The sequence below is a fragment of the Gossypium arboreum genome, chromosome 6, assembly GCF_025698485.1.
Source record: "Gossypium arboreum isolate Shixiya-1 chromosome 6, ASM2569848v2, whole genome shotgun sequence".
NCBI classification, from domain to species: Eukaryota; Viridiplantae; Streptophyta; class Magnoliopsida; order Malvales; family Malvaceae; genus Gossypium; species Gossypium arboreum.
Window position 1 is genome coordinate 62,747,213 of NC_069075.1, and position 13,508 is coordinate 62,760,720.

Consider the following 13,508-nt stretch of genomic DNA (forward strand, 5'->3'; position numbering starts at 1 on the left):
CCTCTAATTAATAATCTAATTCAATTTTATGCAAAATACTTCTAGAACACAAGTTTTGCAATTTATTCAATTTAGTCCCAAATTTCAAATTAAGCACTTTATGCATAAAATTTCTTCACGAAATTTTCACACAATCATGCAATCATATCATAGACCTTAAAATAATCATAAAATAATTATTTATATCTCGGATTTTGTGGTCACGAAACCACTATTCGACTAGGCCCAAAATCGGGATATTACAACTCTCCCCCCTTGAGGATTTTCGTCCCGAAAATCTTACCGAAAAAGTGGTCTTCACTTTTAATCTCATATTTGGTGCGAAGAACTTGCACTTAGACTGTACCTCCAATACATCTCTTCAATTTCTCATATGATCTAAAAGCTTACAGTCTCAACTCTCAACTGTTCTTAAATTTTCAACCCTTCTCAATTTCCCATGATATCATGACATAAAACCGGATCTCAACTTGATTTAATGGAGACCGAATTCCAAGAAATCCGACAATCAAAGAGACACGAAATTCCATGAATCAAGAGTAGGAATTCATTCAATACAGATGTGATTTATAGATCTCGCCAAACATTTAACAATAGGATACATCACATTTTCCTCTTTCCGCCATAGAAATAATTACGATATGGCCTCAAGAATAATCCTTCTCATTTCCATCCCAATATCAACATTGACAAGGATAATTTTGATAGATCCCAATGCTCGGCTTTAACCCTTTAACAACTCGATTTTATGTAACATCGGATGCTCTAAACTATCACATTACCTCACCGTCTTGAAACACATCACAATTCATACAACAATACATTCTTGAAAGTCGAAGTCTTTGCTCAATGTAGACTAGTCTAGTTCGACGCTTGGTTACCAATATTCTCATCTATCCGAACTCTGTCAACATGTAATAAACTTTTAGCTTTCACAAGATGGAAACCTTATCATTCGTAGTGACTTAAACTAATATTCAACTCTTTCTATTAAATATAGACTTCTCGTTCAAACTATTTACTCTTTGATCTGTACAAAATGAAATTCTATTATCAAACTTGGGAAAAATAATCCGACATAATTGTCACATGAAATCTTTCAAATAAATAATTTACCATACCGACTAAAACTCGCGCTTTTATCACCTATGCCTTTCTCGATGTCAAATCCTTACGAAATTAGAAAAAATCCCAATACTAAAATCACCACATTACCAAGATCAAATTAGAAGTATAGTCATATTTGACATGATTATCACGAGTGAAGAACATTACTTGAACATGAGTCGTAATTGACAAATTATGGAACAAAGATAACAAGAAAACCGAATAAAGAAATCCAAGATAGAGAAACCCGAATAAAGAAATCCGAATAAAGAGATCCGGATAATGAAACCCAAGATACGATACTATGCCGGAGAATCGAAAACCAAATTCATAGAGAAAATACAGAATACCCTGATAATTCTTCAAAGAAAGAAAGTCCAAAAGAAAACATCATTTAATCCCACTGAAATCAAATATAACAAGATCAATATATCTTCCCATACATATATATCAGATGAAGCATCAAGTAGAAGAAAGCAGAATCATAATATCATATGAATTCTCTCATCAATTCTTATCAGACGAAATGAAATAGAATACCCGATGAAATAGAGCAATATAAATTATAAACCAGTCAGACTACCAATGCTTTCATCCAACACCAAATTAGAAGACATTCCCATATAACAAGAATTTCTTCAGAAGATCAATAGCCATAGAAATATTTCTGAGAACGGGTGAACACATAGAACATCTCAAAGAGATGCTAAATCTGTCCGGTCATAAGCTGTCACACTCGGATAATTCACATTTGAAATATCATTTCCCAACTAGTTCTGCCGTCACAAATTTCATATTAAATCATTCACTAAAGAATGTGGATTCGAATAAATTTTGATTTACCAAAGAGAATTCCTTCTCTAACTGGGACGATGCATAATTCCAATAATCTTTATATCAATCGATACTTTTCGGCTCGACTTTACTTATCAGCTCATTTTCAATCTCGGATCATACTTATAATTATTCTATCTTTGAACTCTTTGGGTTCTCAACCGAAAACTTATTCAATACAAATCTCATGAAATTCCATTATAAGTACCACTTTGGTAAGGGGAGGTTGTAGGACCTCGACTCGACTTTCTTATACATACACATATGACACAACTTCCATCATCATAGTAACATCATCAAAATCATGTCATTCATTCATGTTGGCTTACACCAATTTTCCTATTGTCCCATTTAGACAATATACTTATACATACATTCTATGTTTTCTAGACAGCTTTACTTATCCATTCATTTAATTAAATTAATTCATGCTCATGACATTATATAAGGCCAAACAAACATAAATATTTGCATCACAATCACAACTTTCATTTCGTGCATCATCATGTACATATCATTACAATCATACAATTCGGTCCAACAATTTAACATAGATAAGTTCATTTCATTATAATCCTTTACCTCATAAAAATTGTATATCATTAACATTCATCAACATTCAACGTCCAATCAAGACAATGACATTTTCATTCGTATTATGATATTATGACCTTTATTCATACCTCTACTACTTTTTATTTATTCCGTTCATCTTATCAAGTAAGCCACATACACTACATCATATGAGCATTAAGCAAATATGAATATTTATCACAACATGAACTTTCATCTCACATATTATCACATATGTATCATAAACCTTTATTCATACTTTTCTGAACCGAGACTTATCATAATCATAATTTTACTCAAATACCTTTACTTAACATTGAACATGGTTGGCGCAGCTCGGTTGGAGAGTACCACTCTAAATAAGGCGGTACTTATACGCGTCGGAAGACATCACACTATCACGGATCGTGGCATGTATAGCTAAACTTTTACACATGCTAGGTTAGTCCGAGAACCGACTAAACCTGCTCGATACCACTAAATGTAACACCCGCACCGAGACCGTTTCGAGTCGAACACGAGGTGTTAACGGACTTAATTCATTAATTAAACAGCTCATACAATTCATTTTAAAATTTCCAGACAAGCTGGCTAACTGCATCACAGTCGCTTTAAAATCATATCTCGAGTTACGAAACTCGAAATCCAATTCCGTAAATTTTTCCTAAAACTAGACTCATATATATATCTACTAATTTTTTCTAGAATTTTGGTTGGGCCAATTAGTACAGTTTATTAGTTAAAGTCTCCCTGTTTCAGGGTTCAACTACTCTGACCTCAGTGTATTACGAATCAGATATCTCCTGTACAGAGCTTCAATGACTATGCTGTTTATCTCTAATAAAACTAGACTCAATAAGGAATCTGTACATATAAAGCATGACTTCTAATTATCTTTGTAAAATTTATGGTGAATTTCCAAAGTCAGAACAGGGGATCCAGAAATCGCTCTGGCCCTGTTTCACAAAAATTTAAACATCTCATAAAATATAGCTCATATACCTGTTTCACTTATTCCATATGAAAATAGACTCATCAAGCTTCGATTCCATAACTTATTCATTATTTAATTCCATTTCTACTATTTTTAGTGATTTTTAAACTCACGTCACTGCTGCTGTCTGAATCTATTTTATGGTAAATTTTACCTATTTCATGGTTTCCATGGATTAGCTAGCAATTTGACATACATAATACCAAATATGATCATGATTAGCCATTCCAATGGCTAATCATTACCAAGCATTTCTATTTCCATACCACTCAATAACCATATCATAAGACCATATATACAAAATGATTATAATGCTATACATGCCATACTCAAAATATACAAGCCATTATGCCAAGATGGTATACGGATAGTGTAAGCGTGCCTCCGACCGTTTCCGATTTCGAGCTGGCTTGTCAACACTACAAGGAATGAAAAGGAGGAGTAAGCATAAATGCTTAGTAAGCTCACATGCAAATAGCAAGTAACATAACCATATAAGCAAACATAAAACATCATTTGCATAATCATCACCAAGACATTCATATCACCTTTTCATTTATCATCTTACCATATTGTTGTTATATTGAGTTTTCAACCCGAGGGTTAAGTACATACCTGTTCAAAGTATCCATTTCACAACACTTACCAATACGTCCCTTTCATCTTGAGTATTCCTCCATTTGAGTAGAACTTTACCCGTTGAACACATGGAATATAATTCGGATACATGGAAAGTTTGCACATAAGTGCCACATATGTAGCCAAGCTACCATGTAACCCGCCCATAAGTGAACTCGGACTCAACTCAACGAGCTCGGCGTTCGCATCCATAAATGAACTCGGACTCAACTCAAGCGAGTTCGGATGCCTAGTTACATCTCACGAACTCGGACTCAACTCAACGAGTTGAATGCCTAGTTACATCTCACGAACTCGGACTCAACTCAACGAGTTCGGATGCCCAAATATCCCAGTGACATGTCACTTGTATCCTAATCCATTCACGAGGTTCAACGGGACCTTTTTCCCAATCATGTGTCTCAACCATCTTCTACGGAATGCCGATACCGATACTCGGTAGTATTTCACATTTTCCAAGTATATCACATAATTTGACATATTATCAAACAATTATCACAAGTATAATATTTCATAATAATTATCATATCATTTAAAAAACATTAAAACATTTAAAATAATAACTATGTTACCAACATTTACATATGAACTTACCTCGTATCACGAAAATTGCTATTTTACCATTTCGTCCACAACTTGGTATTTTCCCCATTTTAGCCCGAATTTCAGTTTTCCTTGCTCTATCATTTAAAATATAGTCTAATTAGGACTCACATTATTCAAATTGACCCAAAATCATATTTTGGAAAAATTACAATTTTGCCCTAAACTTTTGCATATTTACACTTTTGCCCCAAAGCTCGTAAATTAAAATTCAGCCTATTTTCTTATGTTTTATGACATGCTGATAATTTTTCCTTCTATGGCAACATCAAATTCTCACTCTAACATGTACTTATGACTATTAGGTATTTTTACCGATTAAGCCCTTTTGCTCGTTTTCACTTAAAACCGAGTAGCACAAGTTGTCTAACATAATTTAAAACCTCATATTCTATCATAAAACACCAAAATACACAAATTTCACCTATGGGTATTTTTCCAAATATAAACCCTAGGTTAAATTATTGCTAGCATAAGCTAAATCGAGCTAAGGGACTCCAAAAACGTAAAAATCATTAAAAACGAGGCTAGAACGAACTTACAATCGAGCTTGGAAGCTTGAAAAACCCTAGCCATGGTTTCTCCTTGCTATATTCGGCCATGGGGTTGAAGATGAGCAAAATTGGCTTTTAATTTTGTATTTTAATTCATTTTACCCCAAATGACCAAAATGCCCTTACTACTAAACTTTCCAAAAATTCCATCCATGTCCAATTTTTGTCCATAGACTTAGAAATTGGTAAAATTACTCTTTAAGGACCTCTAATTAATAATCTAATTCAATTTTATGCAAAATACTTCTAGAACACAAGTTTTGCAATTTATTCAATTTAGTCCCAAATTTCAAATTAAGCACTTTATGCATAAAATTTCTTCACGAAATTTTCACACAATCATGCAATCATATCATAGACCTTAAAATAATCATAAAATAATTATTTATATCTCGGATTTTGTGGTCACGAAACCACTATTCCGACTAGGCCCAAAATCAGGATATTACAGTTTTAAAAGTAGGTTAAAGTGAATGGAAGCTGTGCACCAGGTAGGAAACCAGAAAGAAGAGGAGGTGAGTCCGTCGGACTGCTTAAGTACCAAGCTCCCTTCAGATCCAATCCTAGATATGCACACCGCCATTGCCACACTCTAACATCTCGTATAATTTTGAGAAAACTGTTTGGTTATGTCCATCTTAAGAAAATGATTAAGGTTGAAAATGTTTGCTTAGTGGAAGTCTTACTTGTATTCGTGTTATTTTGAAATCACTTAATGTTTTTGAAAACACGTCCTAGAGCTAATCCATCTCGTTAGTTATCATAGTTCAGTTTTATCATTATAGAATTAAATAATAAAGAAACAAACCAAACCATAAAGATAATTAAGCGGCCTTATTACATTTAAAAACCTAAAACCATAAACGAAAATATGGGAAAATCTAGTTCACCAGAAGAAAACGAATTTCGAGAAAGCGTGTGGCCACTCGAATCCCTTGACTCCAAGTCCACCAACTAGGGCTCACCGCAAGGATGGAAGATAAAGGGGTGAGTTTGGGAAAACTCAGTGTATCTGAAACCCATCCAAAGCCCAAATCAGCTCGAGCCCATTGGGCCTAAGCCCTATTCAGATCACAAGATTACAGTGGACCGAAGCCCTTTTCGAATCACGATAGCAAGGCCTTAGCCCCTTTTACATAACGGTGTGGGCCATAGGCCCGTTCAAGAATATAGGTAACAATAGTAGTAATGCATGCAAACCCATCTGGGAGACTACTCAACCCACAATCCACTACACTGCACCGTACCACCCTACACTCCATGTGGGGAATATCTCAACCCACCCACCCTACACACTCCACATTTAAAAGAACGCACTCAAATATCGATAAGTTGAGGCAAAGCCTCCGAAGACGTGGATGAACCACTTTCAATACTTCCTCCATCAATACCCCAATCCCATGCAACAGATATTAATAAAAGCATATCATGTAAAATACAGTATTAATCAATCATGCAGTTTAGCCAATTTAAACCTTAGGGGTATATCGGTAATTTTGCTCTTTAGGGGTAATTTTCGTAACTTAGCAACTACACAAGCTACTTCAGTAATTTTCAACAACTTTATGCAGTTTGGTTCCATCATCTAACTAACAGGCTAATTTGCCCATCTCTTACCCATATTGGTCCTTAAGCCCATTGGGCCCAGTTTTGGCCCATCGAGGCCCTCTTTTTTCGAAGTACGTTAAGACATCACACAAACTTACTTACCACCTTGCAGTGCTAGATCTAACATTTACTCTACGTCTTGAGAGCATTCGCATACTCACAAGCCCATGAAATGCCGAAAATTTGGCATTTAAACTTTTTCAATTAAACTAAGAAAGGGTGTTTGGTACACACCGATTCATGACGATCGCCTCTTGAGATCTCTTCGATGTCCTACAATTGATTAGCATAGTTCTTATTTACAAACCATAATCACTAAACCCACAACCTACTTATCCATGATCGAACCATGTCCCTAAAAGCCTTTGAAACCTTACCTTTTTGCCAAAATCGATAGCTAGCTTCGAATCCGATTGCTCCAACAACCCACGCCTTCAATCCAACACTCAAGAAGACACTAATCATTGACAGAAAACGTCAGTTAAAAACCCTTAGAGCCACATGCCTAAATCGACAGCCTCCCTAGATTTTAGGGACTTCGGCTTTTCCTAACTTTGTAAAATAGGACCAGATCTGTGGCAGCCCAAAATTGACCCTAGTCAGAATGTGGTTTCAGGACCACAAAACCGAGGCATAAAAATAATTTAATATTTATTTTATTGCCTATAATATGTGTTAACTCATGTGTGACATTTTTGATGTTTTAAATTTAGAGTTATAAATGTGAATTTCACTAGAAAGGACCTATTAGAAAACTTTGAAAGTATGATGGGGAAATGTGTGATGACTAATTAAAGCATGCATGCAAAACAATGGCCTTGCATGTCAAATGCCTCCCTTTTTACAAGTGATGGCCGGCCATGACAAGGGAGTATGGGCTAAACATGTCATGAAACATGTTTTGTTGGTGCATTAGGGAAACAATAAACAAATAAGCATGGGTAGTAAAGAAAAAAAAAAATGTGTGTGTGAGTGAAACCCCCCATTGCAGTACATGGAAGAAAAGAGAAGAAAAAAATTTTGCTCATCCATTTCATTCTCTCTTGACCGAAAATACTAGAGGGGAAGGGAGGAATTTTGCTTCATGCTTGGGTTGGAAGAGGATTAGGAAGAGGTTTGGCTATATTTGCATCAAGATTAAGGTATGTTTGATGTTGTGCCATGAGATTCATGCATGTTTTTGGTTGCTAACTTGATGTTCTTATTAGCCCATGGTTCAAATCTTTGTTATATCATGGGGATGGTATTTGGCCAAGGTGGATTTTGAGTTAATGCCATTGCATGTTAAATATGAAGCTTGATGATGATACATGTGATGGTGGATGGAGGACTCTTAGATTTTCTTTGAGCATTTTTGAATGATATACTAAGTTCTTTGTGTAATCATGACCAAAATTATGGTGTTGTGATGTATTCGCCATGGTACATCCCCAAGTGTGATTTATGCTCTTTGCATGGAGAGTAAGATTTGTGTTTCAAATCATGTTCATGTTTAGTTACAATCAACTTGAGATTCGGCTCTAGCATACATATATGTATATATGTTTGAGCATGATGTATTGGTATGACGTATATACTATCTTAAGGTATATACTTACTTATGATGATGTTTTGGTTATGAAGGAAATGATAGATGTGTATTGAGTTACAATATGGAAAGGTATTAGTTAGTAAAATGTATGCTGTTTTTGTGTGGTAATAAGTGCATAAATGGCCTCAACATGGACATGCATATTCGGCCACATGAAGGGAAATTGGTGTGCATGTATTCGGTTAGAGGCAACCATATTGAAGCCTTGTCTTGGCTTAGATTGTTGACTAAATGGGTAATAAGTGAGGATGGTTGCCGAATATACAAACATACATATGCATGTGTAATTGAATTATGAATGTTTAGCAAGATGGTTAAACTAGTTGATTTATTGATTAAGGTAAAGGAGTTAAAGAGGGAGAATCAAGCAAGGGAAAGACGAAGGTCATCGAGTAGCCGACGTGGAACTATTTTACCCAACACAAGGTAAGTCATTAAGCATATATTTGATATTGCTTAAATGATTGTAATATCTATGCAATTGTGTCTAATGAGATGAAATATATACAAATGTATGTGTATGAAAAGATGATAATGTTGAACGTAAAAGAGATAGCGAAATGTGTAGGAAGTTTGCTTTGGCACTAAGTGTGCGAGAAATAGATATGTACGGTGACGAGATTGGCACTGAGTGTGCGAGCTTGTAATGTGCGGCACTAAGTGTGCGAGTTGGGACTATATGGCACTATGTGTGCGGGCTTGAGTCACGTGGCACTAAGTGTGCGTGATTGAGTATTAAGCACTATGTGTGCGAACTCTACATATATCTCCGAGTGAATATTTATATGGAGGCATGACTCTATCGAGATGAGTATGGATAGCAGAAAGAGTAAGTACCTTGAGTTCATGGCTAATAGATGCTATGTTCATGCTCGGGGTGGAGTGGTAAGATTTAAATCTATGTGATGATTTCAATTGCATGATTGTTGCGGAAATGAAATGATGTATGGAAATTGCTTCAAATATCCTATTGAATAGTATATGAAATGTAAATGTATGACTTGGTATGAGATTGATTCTAAGGATCTAAGGAACTATGGTATAGTTCGGTACGGCTAGAACACTTGGCCTTGTTTCATTATTTCATTTTATGATAATGTTATTAATGGATGGTTGTGAATGCTTATGACTTCATCGAGTTATAAACTCACTCGGTGTTTTCTTGTCACCCATTTTAGGTTCCTTGGGCTCGTCTCCTTTTGGGTGTTCGTAATCACAATGAAGTCATCACACCGTGAGCAATTTTGGTATTGTCTTCTTAGTCAACTTAGGAGAACATTTGGCATGTATGGGCTATTTTGTTTTGTTAAATTTTGGGTTGTAAACTTTAAGCCATGTGAAAATGGCCTATGTGGTCGTTTGAGTGGGATGCTAGAATCCATAGCCACGAGTCTTAGAAACCTTAACTTTGATAAGGTGGCCATAATTTGTGTCATGTATGATGGATGATTAGTAAGGCTAAGGAAGGATTTATGAAATTGGCATAGTCTCTGCAGAATTGCGGACAGCAGCGGTGATATGAGATCGAAAAATCACTAAAAATAGTAGAAGTGGAATTAATTGCTAAAAAAATTACGTACTAGAAGCTTGATGGGTCTATTTTCATGTGGACAAAACGAAACAACCATATGAGCTGTATTTTAAGAGATATTCAAGATTTCGTGAGATAGGGCCAGAACGGTTTCTGGATTCTATGTTTCGATTTTTAAAATTTACCATAAATTATCCAGAAACAATTAGAAGTCATGCCTTATATGCATAGATTCCCCTTTGAGTCTAGTTTCATTAGAAACAAACGGCATGAGCATTGGAGCTCTGTACGAGATGATATCCAGGTCGTAATGCGTAAAGGTCAGTGTAGTCGAACCCCGAAAAAGGGGTGACTTTAACTAATAAACTGTACTAATTGGCTAGACCAAAAATACAAAAAAAAATATGTAGATGGAAATATGAGTCTAGTTTCAGGGAAAAATTACAAAACTGATTTTCGAGCTGTAGAACTCAAGTTATGATTTTTGAAGCGACTAGTACACAGATTGGCGCTTTGTCCGGGAAATTCTCAATAAGTGGTTTGAAGTCGTTAACACCTCGTGTTCGACTCGTGACGGTCTCGGTCGGGTGTTACAATTTTATTGGTATCGAGCTATGGTTTAGTCGGTTCTAGGACTACCGTGGCGTGTGAGTCTAGCTATACATGCCAATGTGTTAGTGCTTAAAATGTGATGACTTGACGGTTGAAATTTTGTTTTGATTAGCAAATGGAACCCGGTAGAGAGACCCTTGGCGGATGACGTTGAAAGTGTAGTGGCTGCTCCTGCGCAAGGGACACCACTGTTGAGCCTCGGTCATCCGCGAATAATCAAGATGAAGGGCGAAACAAGCCTTCTTCACCATGATGAATGAGTGGGTCGCATAATATGCCCGAACTAATCCTACTGTCCAACCATTCCCAAATTTAAATAATCCACCCCAAGAGCCCGTAATACCATCGTTGCTGATCCTGTGAGGTGAGTAAACCACTTGTGGACTTGATTAGGAAGCAATGAGGAGTTTAAGGCCATAGTTCTTGATGATGCCGAAAGGGCCGAGTTCTTGCTTGATAACACCATTAGAGTGTTTGATGATGAATCATGCACACCGATGAATGTCTTAAGTGTGCTATATCCTTGTTCGAGACTCACCTACTATTGGTGGAGGACCTTAATTTCCATAGTCCCAAAGGAACAAGTTACTTGGGATTTCTTCCAAACGGAATTTGGAAGAAATACATTAGTCAACAGTTCATCGATCAAAAGCGTAAGGAATTCTTGGAGCTCAAGCAAGGTCGATGATTGAGATCTCGAATCTGAACATGAGTTCGTAAGACTTAGTCGGTATGCTCAGGAGTGTGTGGCTGATGAGGTTGCTATGTGCAAAAGATTTGAAGAGGATTGAATGAAGAGTTAAAGCTACTGGTGGGTATTTTGGAGATAAAAGAATTTGTAACACTAGTTGAACGAGCTCGCAAGGCGGAAGAGCTCGGAAGGAGAAGAGGAAGGTTGAATTTGAAGCTAGAGATTATCGTAAAAGATCGACGGGCAAGGCTCCATTTTCGGTGTAAAGAAGTTCAAAGAGGACACAAATAAGTCGAGGGCGACTTCGGGGATTTCCATTAGAGCACGACCATCGATGGACTCACGAGCTACCTCGGTAGCTAGCGTGGGCAATAATCGTCAAGAAAAGCCCGAATACCCCCAATGTGGAAGACGACACATAGGTGAATGTTGGGGTAAGTCTATTAATAGGGCCTGTTATGGATGCGGTTCAAGGACCACTTCATTAGAGATTGCACGAGCTAGATGAGAAGAATAAGATGCAAGGTGCAAGATCTAGTGGGACGACGGCTAGAGGTAGACCCCGAGGATTTCAGGAGGTAGGGGTGGTAATCGAGAGGGTCTCTGATACGGTTGTTCGATCCGAAACTCGTGCTCCTGCTAGAGCATATGCTATCCGCGCACGAGAGGAGGCATCCTCCCCTGATGTTATCACTGGTACTTTCACTCTCTTTGATACTAATGTGATTGCTTTAATTGACCCTGGTTCTACTCACTCTTATATATGCGAAACCTTAGCATCCAGTAAGACTTTACCTATTGAGTCTACTGAGTTCGTAATTCGGGTATCAAACCCCTTGGGTCGTTATGTGCTGGTCGACAAAGTGTGTAAGAAATGCCCCCTAGTAATTCGAGGTTCCTGTTTTCCAGCAGACTTGATGCTTTTGCCGTTCGATGAATTTGATGTTATTCTTGGGTTGGATTGGTTGACCGTGCATGATGCGGTTGTGAATTGCAAAAGCAAGACTATTGATTTGAGATCATAAATAATGAGATGATCCGAGTTGAGTCTACGGACTTAAAGGGTTGCCATTGTAATATCATCAATGTTGGCCCGAAACATGTAAGAAAGGGTGCGAAGCATACCTTGTGTATGTAATTAATGATAAGGAGTTAGAAATAAAACCCGAATGCATGCGGTGGTTTGTGAATACCGGATGTTTTTCCGAAGAATTACGGGTTTGCCACTGTTCGGAGATAGAGTTTGGTATTGAGCTTGTACAGGACCACACCGATTTCGATAGCTCCGTATCGTATGGCACCAACGAATTAAAGGAGTTGAAAGCTCGGTTGCAAGAGTTGGTGGATAGAGGTTTTGCTCGCCTGTTTTTCACCTTGGGGTGCCCGGTGTTGTTTGTGAAAAGAAGGACGGAACCATGAGGTTGTGCATCGACTATCGTCAACTTAATAAAGTGACAATAAAGAACAAATATCCGTTACCGCGTATCGATGATTTGTTCGATCAACTGAAGGGAGCCTCAGTGTTTTCAAAAATAGATTTGAGATCGGGCTATTATTAGTTGCGAATCCGAGATTCGGATATACCTAAAACTGCCTTCAGAACGAGATATGGTCACTACGAATTCTTAGTGATGCCGTTTGGGCTCACTAATGCCCCTGCGGTATTTATGGATTTGATGAATCGGATCTTCAGATCATATTTGGATCGGTTCGTAGTTGTGTTCATTGACGACATCTTGGTCTATTCAAGAGACGAGACCGAACATGTGGAGCATCTGAGATTAGTGTTGCAAATATTATGGGATAAGCAGTTATATGCTAAGTTCAGCAAGTGTGAGTTCTGGTTAAGAGAGGTTAGCTTCTTGGGTCATGTGGTATCTGCATCGGGTATTCGAGTCGACCGAGCAAAATTTCAGCCATACTTAATCGGAAACCTCCAAGAAATATTCTCGAGGTTCGAGCTTTTGGGACTTGCGGTTACTACCGACGGTTTGTAAAAGGATTCTCGATGATAGCCACACCAATGACTAAACCGCTTGAAAGATGTCAAGTTTGAATGGACGGAAAAGTGTCAGAAAAGTTTCGACCAATTGAAAACTCATTTGATGGAAGCTCCAGTTCTAGTACAGCCCGAATCTGGCAAGGAGTTTGTCATTTATAGTGACGCCTCC